The sequence below is a fragment of the Mesoplodon densirostris genome, chromosome 1 (assembly GCF_025265405.1).
Source record: "Mesoplodon densirostris isolate mMesDen1 chromosome 1, mMesDen1 primary haplotype, whole genome shotgun sequence".
NCBI lineage: Eukaryota > Metazoa > Chordata > Mammalia > Artiodactyla > Ziphiidae > Mesoplodon > Mesoplodon densirostris.
In genome coordinates this window covers 15,849,490-15,872,473 of record NC_082661.1, presented here as the reverse complement: position 1 = coordinate 15,872,473, position 22,984 = coordinate 15,849,490, and the positions used below count along the sequence as shown (strand labels likewise).

At 36.6% G+C, this 22,984-nt stretch overlaps 1 protein-coding gene and 1 pseudogene across 1 annotated transcript in view; both read left to right on the top strand.

Annotated features, from left to right (window-relative positions):
- Positions 1–22,984, top strand: part of ATRNL1 (attractin like 1) — a 730,282-nt gene that overhangs the window by 241,374 nt on the left and 465,924 nt on the right. The gene's annotated exons all lie outside the window — the stretch shown is intronic.
- On the top strand, positions 178–15,663 carry LOC132496792 (metal-response element-binding transcription factor 2-like; annotated as a pseudogene).

The window sequence follows — 22,984 nt, the reverse complement described above, 5'->3', positions numbered from 1 at the left end:
CTATTTTGTTCTCAGTACCAATGAGATTAAATCAGAGTCCTGAAAAATGGCGAAGGGTTGTAGCGAAGTGGGCTGTGTTTGAGGCCGGTGTAAGAATGCTCACTCTCCTCCCGCCAAACCTTCGTCCCCAGGACCTCGGTTTGTGCGCGTGTATGTGCAGGGTGCCCGGTAAGTGCTCGGACTCGCAGGGGAAGCGCCCACGGGGTCGTGATTGGTTGTTTTTTCCTGTATGAAGCGGTTGGTACCACTGAAGTGACCGAATGAGAGACTCTACAGGGGCAGGTAATTCACTGGTCCACAAGCGATCTCCTTTACGTCGAAACCAAAAGACCCCAACAAGCTTGACCAAGCTGTCCTTACAGGATGGACATAAAGTCAAAAAAGCCAGCATGTAAATTTGAAGAGGGTCAGGATGTCCTAGCTAGATGGTCAGATGGCTTGTTTTATCTTGGAACTATCAAAAAGATAAACATATTGAAACAGAGCTGCTTCATCATATTTGAAGACAGTTCTAAATCCTGGGTTCTCTGGAAGGACATTCAAACAGGCGGGAGGCACCGGAAGTGGGGAAATGGTCTGTACAATATGTCAAGAAGAGTATTCAGAAGCTCCCAATGAAATGGTTATATGTGATAAGTGTGGCCAAGGATATCATCAGTTGTGTCTCACACCTCATATTGATTCCAGTGTGATTGATTCAGATGAAAAATGGCTCTGTCGACAGTGTGTTTTTGCAACAACCACAAAGAGGGGTGGTGCGCTTAAGAAAGGACCAAATGCCAAAGCATTGCAAGTCATGAAGCAAACATTACCCTATAGTGTGGCAGACCTTGAATGGGATGCAGGTCATAAAACCAATGTCCAGCAATGTTACTGCTATTGTGGAGGCCCTGGAGACTGGTATTTAAAGATGCTACAGTGCTGCAAATGTAAACAGTGGTTTCATGAAGCTTGTGTGCAATGCCTTCAAAAGCCAATGCTATTTGGAGACAGGTTTTATACATTTATTTGCTCTGTCTGCAGTTCTGGACCAGAATACCTCAAACGTCTACCATTACAATGGGTAGATATAGCACACCTATGCCTTTACAACCTAAGTGTTGTTCACAAGAAGAAATACTTTGATTCTGAACTTGAGCTTATGACATACATTAATGAAAACTGGGATAGATTGCACCCTGGAGAGTTTACTCTAAACTTAGAGATGGGGACTTCCCTGATGGCGCAGTGGTTAAGAATCCGCCTGCCAATGCAGGGGACATGGGTTCAATCCCTGGTCTGGGAAGATCCCACATGCCATGGAGCAACTACTGAGCCTGCGCTCTAGAGCCCATGAGTCACAACTACTCAGCCCATGTGCCGCGACTGCTGAGGCCCATGCACCTAGAGCTCGTGCTCTGCAACAAGAGAAGCCACCACAATGAGAAGCCCATGCACTGCAACAAAGAGTAGCCCCAGCTAGCCACAACTAGAGAAAAGCTCACGCACAACAACCAAGACCCAATGCAGCCAAAAAAATAAATAAATAAATAAATAAAACTTAGAGATATAACCAACACTCTTCTTTCCTCTCTTGTTGGTACTCCCTTATATATCTTTAACTTCCAGGAATAGTGAGACCTGGTAATAGTGTTAGCTAAGTTAGAGAGTGAAGCTACCTGAGTTGGAGATTATCCCCCTCATTCTGACATCTCATTTGCTTTTCGTTTGCAAAGTGTAACCACTCATGCTGGTTTACAAAGAGTCTTTTTTTGAAAAAGCAATATAAATATTAATGCATATTCATTGAAGATTTTGAAACTACAGAATAGCACAAAGAAGAAAATAACTAGAGTAACTAATATTTACCTTGTTTTTAGCATTTATTTAGAATTATTAAAATACAGATATTAAATATTAAAATACGGACATTAAATTTTTTGTTTTATAATATGTGGAATTAGTCATGCATTACTTTTTGAGGTAAAAACTAAACTGATTTGAAATTTAGGAAGAGTTTCTGCATTTGTAGCTTTTAGACGTGAGGCAGTTTATAAGGTTCACATCAAGTAAGATATCAAGTTTTTGTTGTTCTGGGGGTTTTATGGGGCATCAAGGAGTGCATAATACACATTTATTTAAAAGTTAGTGGTAGATCAGTTGCATAAAATAAATACCTGTGGAATACTTAGATTTTAAAATCAAAGATATTAAAATCAATTGAGCTAAGATGTTTTGAGTGTTAGAAATTGGAATATAATACTCTCATTAAGTTTTCTGTTAAAAGCTTTTTTCAGATAACTTTTGAGAGAAAGTGAGTGACTTGTAAATTTGATAAATTTTAACAAACTGATTAGTAATGGGAGAAAAAAGTGTGTAAGGCATTGTTAGGTATAGTGTTCTTTATAGTCATCTTAATATTTAATGTTCTAATACATTAATTTGAAATGCTTTCTTTCTAGCTATGGTTCTTTCAGCACTTCATATGCAGATACACCTATATTCCTTTTAGTACACTTTGTGTTTTACATGATTAAATTCTGCATTGGTTACTTCACGTAGATAGCAGGCATGCATATAAAAACTCAAGTTTTGGGACTTTCCCGGTGGTCCAGTGGTTAAGACTTTGCTTTCCAATACAGGGAGTGTGGATTCGATTCCTGGTTGGGGAGCTAAGATCCCACATGCCTTGTGGCCAAAAAACCAAAACATAAAAAAACAGAAGCAATGTTCTAACAAATTTAATAAAGACTTTAAAAAAGTGGTCCACATCAAAAAAATCAAACAAACTCAAGTTGTTTTATTTATTTCAAATGCTATCATTGTTTATTAAAATAAAAATGTAATTTAGATTCTATTGAAGAGGCTGAAAATAGAAAATAATAAAAACCATAATTAGATATTTTTAAAGAAATGAGTTCAGTTTATGAATTTCAGGTATCTCAGTTCCAACTGAGCTTCTGACGCATGTCAGAAAAAGTTTATTTCAGCAATAGGTACATGTTTTATTTTCTGTAACCTATGAGATAATGTCTTAGCACATAAGAAATTTCAATTTCCTATTCTTTGCCAAAATGGAAAAATATATCTCTTTTATTTAAAAATTAAGAAAAATATGATTACAATCTAATATAACTTTACAACAGAAAAGTTTTACTTTTCTGAGGAGTGTTTTCATTTTTGAGAGCCATAAAATTTATTATCAGAACAAGTGACTTTCTAGTCACTTCTCATTGCACTTTCTCTGCATTAAAAAAAAGAAAATATTTCAGACGTCTTAGGTTAGTCATCCCATCCTCAGACTAGTTATTTACAGATGGAAGCTCAGGTTTTAATCCTCTGTATTAATATTTTCATGTTAATATTGTAATTGGTTTTTAGAGTGAGATTTTAATGATAGAGACCATAAAATTTGTCAGTAATATTTATTCAGTGTTTTCATTTAGTTTACTTCTAAATGTTTGTGGTAATAGAAACAAAGATAGTACAAATAATGTATTATTCCAAATTATTAAAGTAGTAAATCTTCGGATACCTGAAAAAAAAAAAATCAGAGTCCTATGCTTTAAGTCAGAGAGATGCCTCCAGTATTTTGCAGTGCTACATACTGGTTGTCATAAGTAACGCCAACTTCTTGGGTGTGTGACATGTGCATTTACACAGGGCCTCATGCTTAGAAGGGCATCATGCCTGATCGAATGTTCTTCTGTTGCCATATTAAAATTCTTAATAAATTTTTAACGAGAGCCCTTCATTTTCATTTTGTACTGTTCCTTGCATCTCTCTTCCCCCAATGAATTGTGTAGTAGCTCTTGGTCTTAAGCAACGAATACTCTATTTTTGTTGTGAGATTCCATCATCATTATAAACACTGATAATTTAAATTTGTACTGTACTTTTGCACAAATGGTATAACCATCCATAATAATTATCTGTTATGTGATGTAGTACATTAGAAACATATTTTTGTTTCCAGGTAAGAGAGACAGTATTTTAATTCACTGAACTCATGGGCTTCTAAGCTTATATATACAGAGTTACAGGATTTGGCATATGTATGAAATATTAGAAAAATAAATCATATAGTTCTGAATGGTGAAATTACATTTTGCCCTAGTTATTATAAATGGGAAATTTTTTATAAGCAGAGGAAAACTAGGAATACTAATTTGTAGAGAGTATTTTGTGGACAGTTTTTGTAGATAGAATTACATTCATTACTTTTTTGTTTTACTTATTTATTTGTTTTATTTATATAAGATTTATATTATATAATAATATATATCATATATTATTTGTATACAAATATAAAATATATTTATAAAATAGAAATATATGTATATTATTTACATATTTATATTAAATATATATTTATATTTGTATAAATATTTATTTGTTTTATTAATTTAATTTATTTATTTGAGTATAGGGCAGTGATGACAACAGGGTCCTCATACTTAAAGCAATAATTTCCTGCAGTGTGCTTATACTGGAAAAAGTGCTCTCTTTAAGAAGCAGAGCTAATCACTCAAGTCAGTAAACAATTATTAAATGAGTGGTTGCTACTCTTGATGAAGATGAATAACACATGGATTTTATTTAAAGCTTCTTTCAGGCTAGCAGTGGAGACACTAGCCAAAATATACTGTATTAATTTATTATTGATACATTAGTGATTTGAGATGCTTATGAATGAACTCTTTCCTCTTCCCAGGGTAATTTCTGTTTGGCTTTAAGTATGTAGTCAGACATCACATCTCATTTGTGTATTTTTCATAACCTCTCCAAATTGAAATTGGTTCTCTTCCTATTTACTAATTTTTTCCTTGCATTATCTATGTACTTGCCTGTATCCTTTATTAAGTGAACCTCTTCAGGGACCATTGCATCAGTACTACAATGTAAGTGTTCAGTAAATTTATTTAATGGAACAGAATGAAGAAAGTAGTGAAGGAGTACTGAAAGGGAATGATTGATTTATCATGGAAGAATAAGGAAAGTTTGAGCAAAGCATATTTGAGATGGAACTTGAAGGAAGAGTTAAAATTTTCTGGGTATAGAATGTAGTAAACAGAAAGGGAAACCACATCAGTAAAGCAAACAAGTAAAAATGAACGATAACATTTCCAGTTTTTGCTCAAGATGTAGAGAGCTGGAAAAAGCATTGTTCCCACCTTTACAATGAAAGAAAGAAAAGCTGGGCGAACTGCAAATTCATGAGTTTTCTTGAAAGTGTTGGAGAACTGAGATTACGGGGTAACCAAATGACCGAAACTCTAAAGAGAAACAAGAGCTTTCAGGGAGAAATGAGACAGGAACACTGGCTAACCTGGAGTGAAGCCACCGGGAAGCTTAAAAGCAGAGTCCAGCTGAGGTGGCTGATAAATTGGTGCTCAAGTGCTCATCATCAATAGTGTGAAGGTCCTGAGGCTGAGGAATTGGTGGGTCCACACACTTTTTAGAGTTTTTTTTCATGAACCGCACCAACTGCCCATGGAAAAAATTGGAGATAATTTCTTGTGGTGAATGCTGGGGGAAGGGAATAACGGACACAATGGGCACAGGGCTTCAGTATGGCGTCAAAATATTTATTTAAAGGGACACCAAATTATTGATCTTGCCAAGGTAAAGTTCTCATTCTGGCCCTGGCCTAAACACAGTTGGAACTCAAAAATGGTAAGTTAAAAATTAATTTAATGGAAAAGTAAACTATAATATAAAAATAAATATGAAATGAGTGAAGTGGTATTCTCTAGGAAAATTGTTTACTTTTGAGGAGCAACATGCAGACTTTAAAGAAAACACACATATTAGTTTTGTAAAATTTCTCAATTTACAGTGTGAAGGTGACCCATATTTGCATTATGTAAAATATAATGTCTGTCATTTTCAATGTATGTGTAATGAAGGTCAGTAATATTTAATTGTTTTTTCCTTCAGCCTTCTAACAACCCTACTGATAGAAACTAATGTTCCTCAGTGGGAAATTAAGGGGAAATCAGATAAAAATAGGTGAAAGAAGTTTTGATAAAATGTTTTGGCAGATACTTACGATACATCTTGCCAACTCTCATGGCTTTTAGGGTTTCATCAAGGCTGCAGTGGACAGTTTCCTGTACTTTCCAATATTCCACATAAAGAGTGAGAATCTTTGTTTCTCTTTTAGTTCCAAAGCTACTCATTTCTGCCCAGGTGCAACCAGGAAGTGTAAAGCAGTTGATGCCAGTATGGGTAATCCTTGGCCAACGAGGAATGGGAGTTTGTCCTCCATTTCCCACATTGTCACCAATGCTTCCTGAGATAACTCTCCTTGGCAAATACCCACATCCAAGTCCTTATTTCACCATCTGCCATTGAGGTTATTCTGACTAAACTGGTCGCTACTGGAAGCAGTTCTAGATAATAGACACTCAGCATAGGATTTTATAATTGGATGACTTATCAAATGGCAATAAGCACTACAATGCTAATGGTGAGTGGGGTAGTGATTATCCTGGTGTGCTATAATAATTATTGAGAATATTAACTGTGTTTGATAGGATAAAGTATAGGTTGAGGGAGAAGTACTAGTTTATGTAGCAACTTTAGCACTTGAAAGTCATGGGGCGATGGTAATTATGCTTACAAACTTGGCTAGCTTTTGTTAATTGCCATGAAGGCTTAAAGAAGGAGGATTCCATCAATTCAAGGCATAATGTGAACATCAGAGGCCCTCATAACAGCATTTAAAGACTCTCATCCTCTATAGCCAGAGAGCAGAGTATCTTGAAAATTATGCCCAGAAGTTAATCATAAGGTTGGCAGACTGCAGATGAAACTGGAGGCTCAGTCATGACAATTTACCCATGCCAGAGTCGTTAACTGATGACAAAGGAGTAAGACTTTGAGGCCTACAGTGGGGACACTTATGAGTACGACCTTAGAACCCTGAATCCTAGATTCTCTTGAACACTCCTGACTGGAAGAAGTAGCCCTCTGTCATTTGCTAGAGTAGAATAGCTTCCTTGTCTCTGGACACAGTGCAAAGATTTCACCTGAGTGTTATGCTTCCTAAAAAGATGTCTTCCTCCAGAGTGTCCCCTGCCTCTACTTATTGTCTTCAGATCAGTAAGAAGCATCAGGTCTCAGTGTAGCATGAATGGGAAAACAGAGCCTCTGCTATAGGAAGAGATAGCTTATTCACTCAGAAAGTTGCAGAGCCTGGCAAGTATACAGAGGCAGGAATCAGGAGTGCACAGTGAGGGTGTTGGACCTAGGGACATGGGATATAAGACTGGAGAAGGGAAACTATACTGATATGGTGTCACTCTCCTATATTTCAGGATTTCATATCTTAGTGAGTTTACCTGGAGTTGCTGACGGCTTTTTAAAGTGTGCACATGATGCTTGCCTCTAGTTAGTGAGGTGGGAGTTGCTGGAACTGTCTTGGGAAATTTTGAGCACTGGGGTCAGAAACTCAGGAAGTTGGATGTATTGGAATGCATGTATTACATAATATCAGACTGCCCATTAACTGACTATAGTTTCTTGGAGGTCTTCCAGAACACTTCCTTCACTAGGACAATAAGGAGTACAGCAGTAAGGGGAGCCCTGGAACCTGTGGAACTCAGTGGTGGCTGTTCTCTGTAGGTCCTGATAGACAGTAGAAAATGCTTCTAGTCAGCTGGGCTCTCTAGTGACAATGTGTATGTCAGGATTCCAGAACAGTAGAAGCCAGATGGTGACATTTAACTCTTAAATATAGATATAATTACCTTAATAGTCAGCAAGACCAGATGACCAACAGGGACATGTGGAAATGCCTAAGTGAGTTCTGAGGGATGAGCTAAATTGGCAGCCAACTAGATTATTGTTGGACTTGTATCACCAGAAAAAATCATGAACCAATAAGCAGAAGGTTGATGTCAGCTGCCTTAGTAGAAAATTGTTATCCTTCAGTCTTTTCATGATTCTGATTTGAATCTCTGATTCCCAGAGCCCATCAGTTAAAATAGTGGTTGGGTTCCTTTGAGGAACCATGCATCCCATCTCATCAATACACACAATACATTCTCCTCCATTCTATCCAATGGGACCTCAAGCCATTTAGTACATAATTGGTCACTGGAAAATGGTGCACACATACTTTTGAAGGGCTTTGGGATAAGGTGTTTGGCCTGGTATTGGTCACCAAAATAACATTAATATATTCACTTAAAAATCTGTTCAGTATTGTTACTGTGTATTTAAGGAGTTATGTGAATATTTCAGAAGACACCATTGGGAAATTTTATCTTAACATTTATTGCATGTTTAAAAAAAAAAAAGAAACAAAAAAACATGTTTCTGGATTGGCCCTGGATTAGACCTGTCTAATCTTTCTTATTACCAGAAAATATCTAAAAGTCCTACAGAAAGTGTTGTTATATATTGTACACAGTAACTATGAAGCTCAAAATATTTTGGTTGCACAAAGGAATACATTAGTTTATTAGGTGGTTCTCAATGGTGATGGAATAGCACCTTCTAGAACTTTATGGATTTTCATAATTAATTATCTTAAAAATTAAGGAGTGCTACTGGTATTTAGAGATGTAGAGTCATAGCCCCTTTATTAGAATGGAAACTTACTGGGACCAGGTAATAAATGGAATTTTGGTCCAAATCTGTTTAATTGAATACATTGGTCCATAAATGCACCCTGTGGTCATTTTCCTGTCCCTAAGTGCATAATTGGAATGGATAAGTGTAGCAGCTGGCAGACTCTTCAGGTTGATCTTCTGAGTTGTGGGAAAGGAGCCATTAGGTAGAAAGGGTCAAGTGCAAGGAGTCCCTTAAACTCCTTGCATTCACTCTGGACCCAGTGAAGATGGTAAATCAGAAATTAGAGGTCTTATACCAAGACAAATAACAGTCTGTTGAAATGGAGAAAATGAGGAAGTATTATATTCTCAAATATTAGCTGGGTCTTATTTGTTAGTGCCAAAATAATTCCCTAGATTAAAATATGGGCAAGATTATGATAAAACATCACAGAAAATATACATTCTATCCTGAAACCATACCACATGTCAAGGCACACATTCAATTTCTGGTATTTGAAAAGATCTTGGAAACTATATCATTTCATAGAAATAGGTAATAGAGGATAATTTGGAAAAAGATATAGTAATACCAGAGCCAGTAGAGTTGTTTTGGACTTCTGGGAACATTGTCAGAGTTCCCAGCTGAAAAATAATTGGCAATCCCCAAATACATAGTTTTAATATGTGATTTTTATCACATAGATTTTATACCATAGGGCTACACATTTTTAAAAAGTATATAGTATAGGAATAAAATAATAATTTTCATCACTATATTAATGAAATCTAGTGCTATTCACAAGTCTATACTACTAATAAAATTTGGTTCTTAGTTTCTTAAAAGGAGTCTCAAATATTCTCTAGACACATGGCATACTCCAAGATTTGTGTTGTATATATACCATGAACAGCATAGCTATTTGTGATGAGGTTTTCTAAAACAATAAACACATCTTAGTTAAACTCTGAATAAAATTATACATGGTCTATTTTCAAGTTACATGGTAGTTGCATTCCTAGAAAATTCACTGTTTGTTATAAACATGCAAAGCTATTCTATTTATAGGTAAAATGGAATTAGGTTCAACAGTCAAATAATTATGAACAAGAACTGTTGATCTGCTGTTTTATCCAAAAGTTGTGTGGGATTTGGATCAATTTTTTGTTATGTGGAGTTGCCTTGTGCATTCAGGATATCTCATCCTTGGCCTCCCTTTTAGCCATTGTAGTACATTCCATTAGAACTCCATAATTATAGAGGTAATTAACTGTTACCCACACATTCATCTCCACTGAGAACCACTGATCTAATTAATTAGTGTTTTCCTTTATCTAGCCAAAAAACTTTTGTTGCTTTATTTATTGCATATAAGATCTTAGAGCAATTTAGCTCCTTCTGGAGAAAATTATACACATTCATGATATTGTTAGATATTATGTTGGCAGATTAATCAAAATTGGTGGGTTGATCCAGAATCATGTTTTAGTTTTTATCCACAGTAAGTTGAAGATAAAATTTCTCAAACATATTAGGAATTATAATTACTGAGATATATGGCACAATTAATTAGCAGGATCTTTTAAGTTTAGTAATTTAATTCATAATTGAATCTCCTTTTCTCTTCCTTATATCTTTCCTCTTTAGTGATCATAACTTCTTCATAGCTACTTATGTTAGGATTAAGACACTGGTTCTCAAAATTAGGGTAAAGAAGAATCTCCTGGAAAATGGTGACTTAAATTCTACGATGCAGATCAAAATTTTGCTTTACTACAAGCATTCCAAACAGCTGTGAGTTAGTAGTTCTTGATACATACATAGTCCTTGCCATAGGCGAATCTTCTTCCTGAGCACTTTTTCCTCACTAGTTTGCCTTTAGACCAGCAATATCTAAGATTATTACCCATTTTAATCTATTTTGTTATATCTAGTCTCTCTCTCTCTCTCTTTTTTTTTTGGTGGCAGGAGGCAGAGGATGATGCCAATAATACCTTTTACATTTTTGGACAATCAAACTTGTGCCTTCCTTTCTAGACTAGTTTCTGGCACATAGTAAGGGCTTTATAAAACAAATACAGGGCTTCCCTGGTGGCACAGTGGTTGAGAGTCCGCCTGCCGATGCAGGGGACATGGGTTCGTGCCCTGGTCTAGGAGGATCCCACATGCCATGGAGCGGCTGGGCCCGTGAGCCATGGCTGCTGAGCCTGTGCGTCCGGAGCCTGTGCTCCGCAATGGGAGAGACCACAACAGTGAGAGGCCCGTGTACCGCAAAAAAAACCCCACAAAAAACAAATATAAATTAATGTATTTTAGGACTTTGTTTTTCCCAATTACTCCCTTTTTAAAATTGTATTTATTTATTTTTGGGGGGGTATAGTTGTTTTACAATGATATGTTAGTTTCTACTGTACAGCAAAGTGGAGTTCCCTGTGCTATACAGGAGGTTCTCATTAGTTATTTTATACATATTAGTGTATATATGTCAATCCCAATCTCCCAGTTCATACCACCGCCCGCCCCCTCTGCCCTTGGTGTCCGTACATTTGTTCTCTACATCTGTATCTCTATTTCTGCCTTGCAAACCGGTTTTTCTGTACCGTTTTTCTAGATTCCACATATATGCGTTAATATACGGTATTTGTTTTTCTCTTTCTGACTTACTTCACTCTGTATGACAGTCCATCCATGTCTCTTACAAATGACCCAATTTTGTTCCTTTTTATGGCTGCCAGTTACTCCCTTTTTTTTTATAGGTCTTCTTGGGAATGGGGAAAAACAGTACTTCTCCAGGTAGGAAGGTCAACTTGAGCTAAAATACTTCCCATGTCAAGTAAATACCTGAACTCTTTTGGAGTGTGACTTTCTGAGTATAAAACTCTTGGACTATTAGGAATGTACTTTCGAATTTAGGTGTTAGCTCTGCCATCAGTGTTTCTAAGTCAACACGTCATCCTCCAGATCTCTATTAGATTGAATTTCATTTAGTTGTCAACTATGAAAACTTAGTAAACAAATTAGGCTATGTTTCCCAGTTTCTATTACAGTTAGGTTGGAGGTCATGTAATTGGGTTCTGACCAATAGGCATAAGCAATGTCCACCACTCCAGACCTGGCCCCTAAAATCTCTTGTGCTGTACATTCTCTATTTCCTCATTCAACAGTTCAATGGAGATGAAGATGAGGATCTAAAAGATTGCAGAGCTTAGGAACAGCCCAGGTCCGAGAAAACTGCATGGAATAACTCTTCCTCTATACTGGACTATGCATTAAGCCACAATCAGACATTTATTGTGTAAAACTAGGTTTTCAGATTGTTTGTTGCAGGAGTTAGCTTACCCTTCCACAAGTAGTTACCGTTCACTTGGCACCTTGCGTGACATCCTTATTTATTGCCCTTTCATTTGAATAACCTTAAATAACCTATTCATTAAATGTGACTTCTAGGGTTAGGTTAATGAAGTATCTGTGGAGTTTTTAGAGTCAGATTGTTCTTTGATCCCCATTCATCTCTTAAAACCTTTGCAGACTTCTCCATCTCTTTTATCAGAGCTATTGTCATTGAAGGCTGTCTCTTAGGAGATTTTGCATAGTCCTTGATCTACAGTTTGATTATTACATTGACATCAGACATAACAAAGTTAAGTGGTTTTAACTCTAGGATATCAGAATAGGTCTCATACATATAGCACTGTTGGTATTGTTAGAATAAAATAAGTGTACAGTAGATAGAGTGGCCAAGAGGGCAGAGTAGGAAGACCCTGAACTCATTTTCTCCCATGGACACATCAAAATTACAACTACTTACAGAACAACTATCTATGACAGTGACATGAAGACTAGCAGAAAAGATTTTCCACAACTAAAGACATAAGGAAGGAACCACAATGAGATGAGTAGGAGGCGTGGCGACACTGTATAGTCAGAATCCACACTGCTGGCTTGGTGATCCACAAATGAGAGAAATACCACAACTGTGAAGGTCCCACCCAAGGAGCAGTGGGTCTGAGCCCCACATTGGGCCCCTCAGTCCAAGGGTCCTGTACCAGGAAGACAAGCCCCCAGAATGTCTGGCTGTGAAAAGCAGCAGGGCTTACATTGAGGAGAACCAGAGAGCTATTGGAAACATAGACTCCCCTCTTAAAGGGTGTGCACAAAATCTCACATGCTCTGACTCTCAGCGCTGAGGCAGTAATTTGAAAGGAGCCTGGGCCAGACCCACTTGCTCATCTTGGAGAGCTTCCCAGTGAGGCAGGAGGCAGCCGGGTGTCTGCCTGAGGATGGAGATACTGGTGGCAGACATTTTTGAGATCTTGTTCTACTGTGATAACACTGGCATTGGCAAGTGTCATCTTGGAATCCTCCCTTTAGCCTCTTAGCACCAGGGGCTTACCCACCCATCAGAGAGCTGGCACAAGCCCCAAGCCCCCCAGGGGAATGCAGACAGCCATGTGGGGACCTGGCCCTGACCACCAGTGAGCTGGAAGCAGCCTTGTGACTGCCATCCACTCCCCCCTGGGCTGTTCAGCCAACCATACGGGAAGCCTACCCTGCACTCTAGTGGGCCTCCAGCCACTATGTGAAGCATGGCCTCGCAGCTCACCAGTCCAGGGGCCAACTCTGCCTACCAGCATGCTGACAGTGGTCTACTGTGCCACATAGAAGGGCACACACAGACCACAGAGGGGACACCCCTAGACCATATAGTTCTGGTTACCAGAGGGGAGCATACTCTTGGGCCCCATAGGACATCTTATACATAAGGCCACTTCTCCAAGATTGGGAAACATAACCCACCTACCTAAGACACAGAAATAAACACGGAGAGTTGAGCAAAATGAGGAGAAAGAGGAATATGTCCCAAATGAGGGAAGAAGACATAACCTCTGAAATAGAACTAAGCAAAGTGGCGATGAGCAATCTACCCAATAAAAAGTTCAAGGTAATGATCATAAAGATGTTCACCAAACTTGGGAGAAGGATGGATGAACACAGTGAGAATATGAACAGTTAGAAAAGTATAAAGAAGAACCAAACAGAGCTGAAGAATACCATAACTGAAATAAAAAAGACACTAGAAGGAATCAACAGTGGTTTAGGTCAGATAGGGGAACAGATCAGCCATCTGGAAGACAGAGTAGTGGAAATCACCCAAGATGAATGGAAAAAAGGGAAAAAAATGTTAAAAAAATGAGGATAGTTTAAGGGGCCTCTGAGATAGCATCAAATGTACTAATTTGCATTATAGGGGTCCCAGAAGGAGAAGAGAGAGAGAAAAGGATAGAGAATTTATTTGAAGAAATAGTATCTGAAAACTTACCCAACCTGGGGAAGAAAATGGACATCCAGGCCCAGGAAATACAGAGTCCCTAAGAAGATGAATCCAAAGAGCTCCACATCAAGACACATTACAATTAAAATGGCAAAAATTAAAGTTAAAGAGAGACTTTTATAAGCAGCAAGAGAAAAGCAACTAGTTACATACATGGGAATTCAAATAAGACTATAAGTTGACTCTTCAGCAGAAACCTTGCAGGCCAGAAGGGATTGGCACAATACATTCAAAGTGATAAGAAGAAAAAACGTACAATTAAGAATACTTTACCAGGCAAGGTTATTCAGATCTGAAGGTGAGATAAAGAGTTTTACAGAAAAGCAAAAACTAAAAGAGTTCAGCACCACGAAACTGGTCTTACAAGAAGTGTTAATGGGACTTCTCTAAGTGGGAAAGAAAAGGCCATCACTAGAAATGTGAAAATTATGAAAGGAAAAATCTCACTGGTAAAGTCAAACATACAATAAAAGTAGTAGATCAACTACTTTTAAAGCTAGTAGAAAGGTTAAAAGACAAACATAGTAATAAAATCTTCTGTATCCACAATAAGTAGTTAAGGGATACACAAAACAAGCATGTAAAATGTGATATCAAAAACATTGAATGTTGGGGGGGTGTAAAGGAAGTTTAAAATCACATCAAACGTCTCTTCCAACTACAGTGGTATGAGACTAGAAGTCAACTACACGTGACCCTTGAACAACAAGGGTTTCAACTGCATGGGTCCACTTAAACACAGACTTTTTTCCATTATATATTGGAAAAATTTTTGGATATTTGTGACAATTTGAAAAAAATTACAGACAAACCCTATAGTGTAGAAATATTGAAAAAATTAAGAAAAATGTCATGAATGCATAAAATATATGTAGATACTACTTTATTTTATCACTTACTGTCATAAAATATACAAAATTTATTATTTAAAATTTATTATAGAAAGTTAAAATTTATCGAAAGTTATGCATACACTTACAGCTCTTACATGGCGCCATTCGCAGTTGAGATTAATGTAAATAAATGTAAAAATGTAGCATTAAATTATACTTGCATAAAATTGACTGTACTACATACTTTACTGCTGTAATAATTTTGTAGCCACTTCTGTTACTATTGCTGTGAGCTCAAGTGTTGAGTATCCACTTAAAATGCCTTGGGACGCTAATCGTATCTGCATGAGCAGTTCTTCTCTCCAGTAAATTGCACATCACAGTGAAAAGTGAGCTTTCGTGGTTCTTGTGTATTTTTCATCGTATTTAGTGCAATATTGTAAACATTAAATGAAGCCATGGGACCCATATGAAGTGACACTAGTGATACTGGAAGTGCTCCTGAGAGGCAGAGAAGAGTCATGACACTACAGGAAAAAGCGGAATTGCTTGATACGTACTATAGATTGAGGTCTGCAGCTGCAGTTGCCTGCCATTTCAAGACAAATGAATCCAGCATAAGGACCATTGTCAAAAACAGAGAAGGAAAATTTGAAGCCATCACTGAAGCTACTCCAGAAGGTGCTCAAACCTTGTACTCATTGCATAATACCTTTTAATCTCATATTGAAAATGCAACTTATGTGGGTGCAGGATTGTTGTGAGAAAGGCATACCTATAGACTCTAATATGATTCAAGAAAAAATGAAGTCACTATATGTCACCTTACAGCAAAAGGAAGATGAAGGGTCTAAAGCTGGAGAATTTAACGCCAGCAAAGGATGGTTTGATAATTTTAGAAAGAGGGTTGGCTTAAAGAATGTCAAGATAACAGGAGAAGCAGCTTCTCCTGACTGAGAGGGAGCCGATGAGTTCCCAGACGCCATTAAGGAAATCATTGATGAGATATCTGCTTGAACAGATTTTTAATGCAGATGAAAATGCTGTATTCTAGGGAAAAAATGCTACAAAGGACTTCTATTAGTCAGGAAGAGAAGCAAGCACCAGGATTTAAGGCAGGAAGGGGTAGCCTAACTCAACTGTTTTGTGCAAATGAAGTCCGGTTTATGATCAGGACTGCCATTGTCTATAAAGCTGCTAATCCAGGAGCCTAGCAGGGAAAAGATAAATATCAGCTTCCTGTCTTTTGATTGTACAAGAAGGCCTAGATAACGAGAACCATTTTTTTGGATTGGTTCCATTGATGCTTTGTTTCTAAAGTCAGGAAGTACCTTGCCAATAAGGGACTGCCTTTTAAAGTTCTTTTTGCTATTGGACAGTGCCCCCTGGACGCCCAGGTCTCCATGAGTTCAACACCAACGGCATCAAAGTGGCCTACTTGCCCTCTAACAACATCTCTAATTCAGCCTCTAGATCAGGGCATCCATAAGGATCTTTAAGCTTCGTTACGCACAGTACTCTACGCACAGGATTGTCAGTGCTATGGAAGGGAACCCAGATAGGGAGAGCATCATGAAAGTCTGGAAGAATTTTACCCTGGAAGATGCCACTGTGTTATAGAAAAAGCTGTGAGAACTACAGCGCTTGAACCAATAAATTCCTGCTGGAGAAAACTGTCCAGATGATGAGCATGACTTCACGGGATTTATGACAGAGACAGGAAATCGTGGAAGAGATTGTGGATATAGCAAAAAAAAAAAAAAAAAAAAGGTGGAGGTTGAAGGGTTTCAAGATATGGATCTCGGAGAAATTCTAAAGCTGATAGGTACCACACCATAGGAATTAACTAAGGACGGCTTGATGGAGTTGAGTGCCTCTGAACCAGTGCCAGACAGTGAGGAAGAAGATGTAGAAGAAGCAGCACCAGAAAACAAATTGACATTAGACAGTTTGACATAGGGTTCCGATTATTCAAGACTCCTCCTAACTCCTTTCATGACATTGGAGGCTTCTGTGATATGGCCGCCGAAACTAAAGCAAATGGTGGAGGAGAGGTTCTGTATAGAAACAATTTTTAGAGACATGAAAAAACAAAAAAGTCAGACAGAAATCGCAGCACATTTCTGTAAAGTTACACTAGTGTGCTTGCCTCTCCTGCCTCCGCCTCCCCTCCTCCACCTCTTCCTCCTCTGCCTACTCAGCGTGACGACAACAGGGGTGAAGACCTTTAAGATGATCCACTTCCACTTAATGAATAGTAAATAATCATCATGCCATATAGTTAATCAACTTATCTCTTGTGTATGTGTGAGTGCTTTCCTGTGAAAATGTAGTAACTGTATGACAAGAACTGTGTGAGACATTTTTGTGTCGTCGTCATCATCTGAGTATTCATCATGTAGGTCATTGTGCGCAAAACTTGTATTGAAATGGATGGTCTATCGTTACATAGGCATAAAGTGAGTGATAGTAATATAAAATTAATGTGTTAAATTTCTTACTGTTTTATAACTTTGCTTTCAAAGAATTACCTTACTGTACAGTATGCCTCTCTCTCTTATAGTTGGAGAAACTGCATATCAGCCTATCATCACTGACTGGATTTTAAATGAAAGTAACAATGTTTTTGATACTGTATTGTAAATATGACTGTAATACTGTATGCCATAGAGATCTTTTTAACGTCTTTATTGGAGTATAATTGCTTTACAATGGTGTGTTAGTTTCTGCTTTATAACAAAGTGAATCAGCTATACATATATCCCTGTATCTCCTCCCTCTTGCATCTCCCTCCCATCCTCCCTATCCTACCCCTCAAGGTGGTCACAAAGCCCCGAGCTGATCTCCTTGTGCTATGCGGCTGCTTCCCACTAGCTATCTATTTTACATTTGGTAGTGTATATATGTCCATGCCACTCTCTCACTTCGTCCCAGCTTACCCTTCCCCCTCCTCGTGTCCTCAAGTCCATTCTCTACGTCTGTGTCTTTATTCCTGACCTGCCCCTAGGTTCTTCAGAACCATTTTTTGTTTTTTTTTTAGATTCCATGTATATCTGTTAGCATACGGTATTTGTTTTTCTCTTTCTGACCCTCTTCATTCTGTATGACAGACTCTAGGTCCATCTACCTCACTACAAATAACTCAATTTCGTTTCTTTTTATGGCCGAGTAATATTCCATTGTATATATGTGCCACATCTTCTTTATCCATTCATCTGTCGATGGACACTTAGGTTGCTTCCATGTCCTGGCTATTGTAAATAGAGCTGCAATGAACATTGTGGTACATGACTCTCCTTGAATTATGGTTTTCTCAGGGTATATGCCCAGTAGTGGGATTGCTGGGTCATATGGTAATTCTATTTTTAGTTTTCTGAGGAACCTCCATACTGTTCTCCATAGTGGCTGTATCAATTTACATTCCCACCAACAGTGCAAGAGGGTTCCTTTTTCTCCACACCCTCTCCAGCATTTATTGTTTGTAGATTTTTTAAAATTTGATAATTATTCATTCATTAGTGTATAGGCTAAGCTACCATGAAGCAACCCTATTGATTACACTACATTACCATAAAACAATCATATTGCTGATTTTTTGTTATCAAAGCATGAATTGCTATACTTGTAAATAAGTATAAATTTCTTTTTCACATTTTTTCATTATTGATGTCTAGTGTTAGTAATACATATAACATCTACAGTGCTTTGTGCCATATAAGACAACATTGATGTAGGTACTGTTAGATGATTCATCTTGTGAACAGACGACATAAACTTATGGTATTGATAAATTGGGTACAGTACTGTAAAATGTATGTTCTCTTCTTTATGACTTCCTTAATGACATTTTCTTTTTACTCTATTATAAGAATACAGTTTATAATACATATAACATACAAACTTTGTGTTTATTAACTGTTTATGTTATCGGTAAGGCTTCTGGTCAACAATAGGCTATTAGTAGTTAAGTTTGGGGGGGAGTCAAAATTTATACATGGATTTTTGACTGTGCAATGGGTTGGTGCCCCTAACCTCTGCATATTTTAATGGGCAATTGTACAAAAAAAACCCACCACAGATAACACAAACATGTGGAGTCTAAACAACATGCTACTAATCAACCAATGGATCAACAAAGAAATCAAAGAGGAAATCAGAAAACACCTGCAGACAAATGAAAATGGAAACACAGTGGTCCAAGTGGTCCAAAATCTATGGGATTCAGCAAAAGCACTTCTAAGAGGGAAGTTTATAGCGATACAAGCCTACCTCAGGAAACAAATCAATCTCAAATAAACAACCTAACCTTACACCTAAAGGAACTAGAAAAAGAAGAACAAACAAAACCTATAGTTAAAGTGAGAGAGTGGCATTGACATACATACACTACCAAATGTAAAATAGATAGCTAATGGAAAGCAGCCACATAGCACAGGGAGATCAGCTCGGTGCTTTGTGACCACCTGGAGGCGTGGGATAGGGAGTGTGGGAGGGAGACACAAGAGGGAGGGGATATGGGGATTTATGTATACGTATAGCTGAGTCACTTTGCTATACAGCAGAAACTAACACAACATTGTAAAGCAATTATACTCCAATAAAGATGTTAAAAAAAAACAACCTATAGTTAACAGAAGTAAAGAAATAATAAAGATCAGAGCGTAAATAAATAGAGACTAAAATAAACAATAGAAAAGGTCAATGAAGCTAAGATCTGGTTCTTTGAGAAGGTGAACAAAATTGGTAAACTTGTAGCCAGATTCATCAAGAAAAAAGAGGGTGCAAATAAATAAAATCAGACATGGAAGTGGAAAAGTTACAGCTGACACCAAAAAAATTCAAAGGATCATAAGAGATTAGTATGAACAATTATACACTAATAAAATGGACAACTTAGAAGAAATGGATAAATTCCTAGAAATGTACAATCTCTCAAGACTCAATCCAGAACAGGTAGAAAATACGAACAGACTAACTACCAGTAATGAAATTGAATCAGTAATCAAGAAACTTTCAACAATCAAAAGTCCAGGACCAGACAGCTATACAGGTGCATTTTATAAAACATTTAAAGAAGAGTTAACTATCCTTAGACTCTTCCAAAAAATTGAAGAGGAAGGAACACTTCCAAACTCTTTTCTATAAGACCAGCATCTCCTTCATACCAAAACCAGACACATACACACACACAGTTATTCACTGCTTCAAATTAATCAATCATCAGTTTGTATTTTTAATGTGAAATATTTTCTAAATTATCAGTAATTTCAATTTTTATTTTATTTTGATCCAGTAATTATTTTTAAATTGTTTCTTAATTTCAAATACTTTAAATTGTTAATTAAAAAAATCTCTTCATTGACTTGTTTTGTAAATCTGGATTTTTTAAATAGACTTTAATTTTATAGCAGTCGTAGGTTCACAGCAATATTGAACAGAAGGTACAGAAATATACCCCTACCCCATAGATGCATAGCTTCTCCCATTATCAATACCCCTCACCAAAAAGGTACATTTGTTACAATTTATGAACCTACATTGATACATCATTACCACCCAAAGTCCAGAGTTTACATTCAGGTTCACTTTTAGCTTTGTGAATTCATTCTGTGGGTTTTGATAAATATGTAATGGCATGTATTCATCATCATAGTATCATACACAATACTTTAACTGACCTAAACATCCTCAGTACTTCTCTTATTCATCCCTCCCTCTCTCCTAACTTCTGACAACCACTGATCTTTGTACTGTTTCTATAGTTTTGCCTTTTCAAAAATGTCATGTAACTGGAGTCATATAGTATATAGCCTTCTCAGAATGGCTCCTTTCACTTAGGAATATGCATTTTCATGGCTTGATTGTTCGTTTCGTTTTAGTGTTGAATAACTTTCCATCATTTGGATGTACCACAGTTTATTTATCCACTCACCTACTGGAGAACATCTTGGTTACTTCCAAATTTTGGCAATTATGAATAAAGCTGCTATAAACAACCATGTGTAGGTTTTTATGTGGACGTAAGTTTTCAGCTCCTTTTGGTCAATACCAGTGAGTGCAATTGTTGGATCATATGGTAACAGTATGTTCAATTTTGTAAGAAACTGGCAAAATGTCTTTGAAAGTGGCTGTACCATCTTTCATTTCCACCAGCAAAGACTGAGAGTTCCTGTTGCTCCACATTCCACATACCTGTCGGCATTTCGTGCTGTCAGCGTTCTGGATTTTGGCCATTCTAATAGGTGTGTAGTGGTATCTTGTTGTTTTAATTTGAATTTCCCTTAGGACATACTATGTACAGCATCTTTTCACATGATTTTTTTTTCCGTCTGTAATCTTCTTTGGTGAAATATCTGTTCAGATCTTTGGCCCATTTTTTTAAATGGGATGTTTGTTTTCTCACTGTTGAGTTTTAACAGTTCTTTATATATTTTGGATAACAATCTTTTATCAGATTTGTTTTTTGCAAATATTTTCTTCTAGTCTGTTGCTATATTCTTTGTGTGTATTTCACTCATCATAATGTTTTGATATTCATTCATATTCTTGCATCCATGTAGCTATAATTTGATTATTTTCAATGCTGTAGAGTATTTCATTGTATGATTATAGCACACTTCATTTAATCACTTCTATTTTTCTATTTGATAATTCTAGTTTTGTTTTTTCACCATTACAACTAATGGGCTTATGAGTATTCTCATCTATGTCCCCTGGTTCACAAGTGCATACATTTTTGATAGGTCTGTGTTGGGCATCCATTTTTTCAATTTTAGAGGATTAACTCATAAAATTGTTATATGAAATTATACTCATTCCAGGGCTCTATGATTTACTTAATGCTCTACAGTCTTGACAATACTTGGTGTTATAAGAGATTTTAAATTTAAAGATTCTGATGGATATATAACTGATATGTTGTAATTTGAATTTGCATTTTCTTAAGAACTGAAGTGGTTCTTTAGTTCCTAAAGGTTTAGTATGTATAATATTTTAAAAGTTTTATATGTTTAATCATCATTTGAACTCCTCTTTTATGAAATAGTGCTCTTTCAAGTTTCTTGTGATTCTTTTCTATAGTATTCTCTTTTGGTTAATCATTTGTAATAATGTATTATGCATTCTGGATGCATGTCTTTTGTTGATGATATGTGTGGTAAATGCCACTGTGTGGATTGGGTTTCACACTGTTTTGTATGTCTTTGATGAAGAGAAGTTCTTAATTTTAATATCGAATATATCAGTCTTTTCCATATGGTTAGTGCTTTTGGGGGGTTCTGTTTGAGACTTCCTTGTCTTCCCCTGTATTAGGTAATATCACCAAGGTGGCCAGATGGTTTTAGGTTTTCCTTTGTGGGCATGTTTTAATTACTTCTTTAAAATAAGATATAAAGTATTGAATTTCTTTAAAAGTAATAAACTATTCAGAGTTTTATTCTCATCCTAAGTCTCTTTTATTCTTTGGCTTTAAGAATTTTTTCTTTTTGTTTTACCAGTTTTACTATGATTGCTTAGTTATTATTATTATTTATTCATTTATCATGTTGGGCATTTCAGGAAGTTCAGCCAGTACACTTCAAATGTTGCTTCTTCTCCATTCTTTCTGTCTTCTACTTTTGGGGTCCAGTAACACCAGAACTTTTATGTCTTTTTCATATTTTTCCACTCTCTCCTGACCTATTTTTCAGTTTACTTTTCTTTTTCCACTGTGTATAATTTGCTGTTAATCTCATCCATTCAGTTCCTAATTTTGGTTATTGTATTTTCATTTTCTTGTTTTTATATTTTCCAGTTTTTCAGACTAAATTCTTATTCTTAATCTGTTATAGTTTTTACTTGCCTTTTATAGTTTATGAAATTTAGACAAATTTTTATTCTTGCCTGTTATCTCCTCCAATATAATAGCTATTTTAAAGCCATTGGCTTTTCCTAGATAATATCTAAATTCCCATGGCTCTATTTCCATCATCCTTTGTTTTTCCTGGTTCCTGTTCTTGGTTTCTTACCTATTTCCATGCCCAGTTATGTTTTTTATTTTGTACTGATACCATATTTGCAAAATATATTTATAGAAAATTTGAGACCATGGATTAAATCTTAGGGGAATTTGATTCTGCTGTGTGTCTGAGGGCACATAGCATTAATCATTTTCAGGGATAAGGATGGTTCAAAGTAGATCTGCAGTCTCTGGAAGGCTTTTTTATGACCTTAAACCTAAGATTACGCTTTGAGACTAAGCTCATGAACCTTTGGTGGCCCTGGAGTCCAATCATTTTCC